This window comes from Neofelis nebulosa, chromosome 2 (assembly GCF_028018385.1).
Source record: "Neofelis nebulosa isolate mNeoNeb1 chromosome 2, mNeoNeb1.pri, whole genome shotgun sequence".
NCBI classification, from domain to species: Eukaryota; Metazoa; Chordata; class Mammalia; order Carnivora; family Felidae; genus Neofelis; species Neofelis nebulosa.
In genome coordinates this window covers 178,475,089-178,480,499 of record NC_080783.1, presented here as the reverse complement: position 1 = coordinate 178,480,499, position 5,411 = coordinate 178,475,089, and positions in this window count along the sequence as shown.

The window sequence follows — 5,411 nt, the reverse complement described above, 5'->3', positions numbered from 1 at the left end:
GTGTGACCTCAGGCAAGGCCTTCCACTCTCCAGTCCCTTCCCTGTTCCCTGAGGCTGGATTGTCCTCTATCAGATGTTAAGGGGTCGTGGGGGTACTGGAAGGACTTGGGCAGTGGAAGATGAGCTGGCCTAGAGGGTCTGGCCACCTAAATCGGAACTCCCATTCCACCTGAGCCTGGGTGACCTGGGACACTGAGAAACCTTTCCCGGGGTTTGTAAGGAGACCCGCACAGGGCCTGGTACGCCCAGAGGCATATGGGAAATCTTTGCTTCCTTTATTGCAGGGAATCCTCATTTTGTGGCAGGGATTATATAGAAGGGGAGACTGTACAAAAGAAAGGATTTCTATACTCCTAGGCTGGAGGTGCCTAATGACAGGAAGCTGCGTTCCAGAGAAAGGGAGTGAGCACGTCTCAGAGCCCACCTGGCTCCTTCTCACCCCACCCCTGCCCCAGCCCGGCACCAGGACTGTGAGCTCCTTCTCCATGCTAGGGGGTAAGCAAATCTGGGGAAGACTGGGTGTCTAGGAGCACAAGGCTGTGGCCTGGGTGCTCTTCTGCGTGTGTGTGCACACGTGTGTGTGCCTGTGCAGGCAGCTGTGTCCCCATGTGGCTGAGAGTGTGTGCAAAATCGCTCAACTGAGCCTGTGGCTTCAGTTCAAATCCCAAGGACACTTGCGGACTCTGTGACCTTACCCAAGTTACTTCACCTTTCTGTGCCTCGGTTTCCTCACCTATAAAACGGAGGTTTTGATGATAATAAAAAGTAAATAATAGGCCTCACAGGGATTAAAGGGACGATGTGTATAAAAAGTAGCTAGCCAAGCACCTGGTGGCACGTGGTTAGTGTTCAAAAAACTCTCAGCTGCTATTTCATGTAATGTAGCTGGCACTGTGTATTAATTCATTCATTCATTCATCCTTATTCATTAACTGGCTCCATCTCTGTGCCAGGCCAGCCTTGTGCTAGAGACTGAGGATACAGAAATGAACTGGATAAGGTCCTTGCCCTCCAGGAGCTTCCAGAAGGATGGGGGAGACAGATCTGAACACCAACAGCAACAGTAGAGCAGATGTTGAGAGAGGCAGCTGGGAGATAGGGGAGGGGAGAAGAGGTCCCTGGGAAAGGAGGGGAGCCACCCCCGGGTACGCCCACACTCTGTGCACCAGTCCCGTTGGAGTATTCCCTGTTTCCTGTCTGCCTGCTTTCTCCTACCTCCAGGCCTTTGCTCACGCTTTCCTTGGCCCAGAAAGCTCCCCTCCCGAGTTCTGCCTGGTCACTGCTATGCATTTTTGAAAGGACCTCAGTGACACCTCCTATGACCACTCTTGGCTTTACCCACCGCATTCGTCAGAGATGGGCCATTTAGTCGATGTGTGTCCGGCACGTGCCGCCTCCTGGGGCCACTTGTTTCTGACCCTAGAGCGCCCTCCCTCTGTGACCTTGAGCATTGCACTTCACCTCTCAGGCCTCAGTTTCTGCCTCTGTAAAATGGGCAGCACCTTTTTCTCAGGACAGGTGCGAGGATCAAAAGGCAGAACGTTTGGGGAAAGCACTTTGCAAACGATAACTCACTGGGCGCCCGTCCAGGAGAGTTTTTATTCAAACAGCTTCCTTCTGGGTGTGAGCCAAAAGGTGTGTATACCTCACAGGCTCGGGCTGCATTTACCTGGAGCTCAGGTGTGGGGCAGTTTCTGTTTGGGGTTTGTGTTTGATCTCAAAGACAGGGAAACTCCCTCACCCAGGTGATATGGGTGGGCCTGATCCACAGAGTTGCCAGGGGAATCCCAAGGTTTGTGGGCCCTGATTGCCCCCCGTGGTGATCGAACAGAAACTCATCCCCCGGAAAGGAGGAAGGGCTTTGAGATGGTGCTGCAGGGACAGGGTGTCCCTTGGAATCAGGTAACCTGGGTGTGATTCTGGCTCCTCTGGGTGACCTGAAGCCAATCACCTTCTCCCCAAGCTTCAGCTATTAAGCCAGTGTACCGGATTTATGATTTGGGGAGCCCTTTGTACACAGGAATCCCGAGGGCACCAAACGGGGCCCAAGAGCCGACATGGCCACTGTGTGGGAAGTCTCTTGAAGTTAGGCTGTGTCCCCACCTGCCTTCCCGGCCTTGTCACCTCCACTGTCTCCTCCCACTCTGTGCTGTAGCCACCTGGTGAATTTGGGGTTCCCTCGAGGCCCTCGAATCTCTAATCTCCAGCCATTGCCTGCCCGAAATGCCCTTTCTCCCTGCGTCTCCCCACTGTCACCAGTTTAATGTCTTCTCGTTCCCCAGCACCCTGCCCGGGGCATCACTGCCTCCAGGGACTCAGGCTGCTTCCAGGCACTGTGGGGTTTCCTCGTCTATCCACCTGCTTTGCGTCACTGTTGGTTTAGGGGAGGCCTACCCACACCGCTTGCATTGCCACTGTCTCCCCAACACTTACCAGTTCAGTGCTAGGCACTCAAAGGCATGAATAAATACCCCTGAAGTCCTCAGCACAGAGAGCAGGGGGGCCATCTGGACAGAGTCCATGTGGTTTCGATTTCGTGGAAAGAGCCCCCGGAAGGAACTGGATTCGGGTCCCCACTCCACCAGTTACCAGTTGGGTGGTCTCTGGCAAACCCATCAGCTAGACTGAGCTTCGGCTTCCTTGTTTGTTAAGCGGAGTGGTTCTGAGGACTAGAGCGGTTAAATGCCCGTGTTCCCCAAGGGGCTCAGGGAACGGGAGCCGTCACTGCTGTAGCTCCAATTCTGCGAGCGCTTCCAAGGGCAGGGGTATCACGGCTCCCTCCAGAGCCACAGCCAGGGGAGCTCAGGGAAGCAGTAGGATGCAGGCCCAGGCAGGACCAGGGTGCAGAGATACAGCTGGGGCAGCCTTCCCCGAAGTGCCCGCTGCTCCTGGAGTCCGGGCGGCCTTGGAGGAAGCCAGCAGAGGGCAGTGAGCCCCACTGATTTTCCAGGAGGAAAGCCAGCCGGGGCCTCGTTGACTTTGGAGGGGAATGTGGAACAGCTCTGGAGGGCCCTGAGGCTCAGTGTCCAGGGCAGCCGGGCCTGGCTCAGCACTGTGTGTTCCGGCGACTGCGTGGGCAGAACCAGTGGCCGGGGACGCCACGGGTCCCAGAAGGCTCCCCTGGGAGCAGCCTTGGGTTCTGACAAGGCACCCGTGATGGGCAGCAGTTTGTCAGGGCCTCTCCGAGACCTCAGGAGCCCAGAACCCATTTTACAGCCTCACGCTGAGACTGGGCAACACTTCCCAAGCTCAGGCCCTGCACTGAGCATCGTGCCAAGAAGTGTTAGGGCCACTGGTTAGGAGCGGGGACTCTGAAGTCAGACCACCTGTTTTGAGGCCTGGTGGCACCACTCACCAGCCATGTGACCGTGGATGAGATACACAGCCTCTGTGCCTCAGCTCCTCTGTCGTGAGGACTAGACAAGCTAGCGCATAGGAAGTGTCTAGAGTGATTCCTGGCTCTCAGCATTAGTCTTCACCCGACGGGAGCTATTAGGTGTGACCTCAAGCAAGTTACTTGACTTCTCAGTGCCTCAGTTTCCTCATCTGTGAAATGGGACTCATAACAGTACTCCCCTCATAGCATTAGTGCAAGGAATTAAATGAATTTAATTTATGGAACGCGCTTAGATCCTGAGAATAACACCAAGCGCAAAGTGCTCAATGTTAACGTCTAACATGTATCTTGTTACAGCTACAAATGCGAGTTACGGTTGTGACCTGTTTCTATTGGCTCTTCCACCTGCTCTAGTAAAAGACCTGGGCTTTGCAGGCAGATCTGCTGCCTGGATTTGAATCCCACCTGGACTATTTCTTAGAGGAAACTATTACAGTTACTATTTAGAGAATATATATATATATGTATATATACATATATATATATATAAATATAGTTTAAATGTTTATTTACCTTTGAGACAGAGAGTGTGAGTGGGGGAGGGGCAGAGAGAGAGGGAGACCCAGAATCCGAAGCAGGCTCCAGGCTCCGAGCTGTCAGTATAGAGCCTGATGTGGGGCTCGAACTCACGAGCCATGAGATCGTGACCTGAACCGAAGTCGGCCACCCAACTGACTGAGTCACCCAGGTGCCCCAATAGAATTAAATGAGAACATAAGTGTAAAACCCTTTTTGAACAATGCCTGGCATAGAGTACATTTCAATAAATGTTCCAGCTATTATTCCCACTTGACAGATGAGAAGACCAACTTGGGAGAGGTTATAGAAAGCTAGTGGCAGAGCCAGAGCCAGGTCCTGGGTCCTGGTGGGTGCCAGGGTTGGGGGGGTCCCTTTTGAAGGAGGGCTGGAGATGGTGGGATTAGCCGACCAACACTACTGGGCCAGGAGGTGGCAGAGACAGCCATGAGCCCAGGGCTCGGCTCACTGTGCCAATGTGTGCCCAGACAGCATACCTGGTGCCAACAGATTAAGAGCCTTTCTGTATGGGCGGATGTCCCAGGAGAAGACATCGATGGCAGGCCCTGTTGGTCCAATGGGTGTCTTCGTTCGGAGCCCAAGGACACAGAGGGCTCCTTCCATTGTTGTTCTGAGAGAAGCTGCTAGTGCCATCCAGTGTCCTGACGAGTAACTTCCCATCCCGCCTTTCCAGCATCGCCCCAACATACCTCCCAGCCCCCCTCCCCAGCCCTCCTTCCCATCCCCATCACGACATACCCTTCCGCACCTTTTTGCATTAGCACCTGCTGTTCCCCACTCCTGGGATGCCATTCCCTGTCTTCTGCCTGATGCGCCTTCCTGGAAGCATGAATCATCCCTCTGGGCTCCTCTTGCATTCACCCGAGCTGAGGCAGCCATTTAAACCTTGTCTTGTTCCCAAAAGTCTTTGAGAGGAAAGCACTTTGTTTGTTTCTGTGCTGGTCTCCCTGGAAACTGCCCATCCAGATCCACTGTCACTCTTCTCCACCCTGCTCTGTGTCCTAGGGAGACTGGCCACACGGACTGCATACCTCTGGGCTCGGCCTGAGGAGCCCCCCGGGAGACTGGAGGGCAGGGGGAGAGTGAGGGGTCCCCTGGCTGGCTGTGTTCCTCCAGGAAGTACTACTTCTCACCGTGAGATGCCTGGTTCTCCCCGCTCCCTGCCCCCCAGGACACTGAGCTCCTGAGGGAGGGCCGTGTCTGAGCCAGTCTGCGTGTCCGTGCAGAGGGTGGCTCAGAGAAGATACTTGGGAAATGTCCGTGACTCAGACTGCACCGAAGTTCCGAGACTGCCACACACGTGGGATTCGGTGGATGGAGTCACGTGGAGCTCCTCCGTTCATTCACTCAGCCGATCACAGATACTTACTGAAGGGCACGTGTGCCCGGCTCTGGCAGGGGCGGGTGGGATAAAGACTGCCTTCGTGGAGCTGGCGTCGTAGTGACGGGGACAAGGAAAGCACACACACACCTCGCA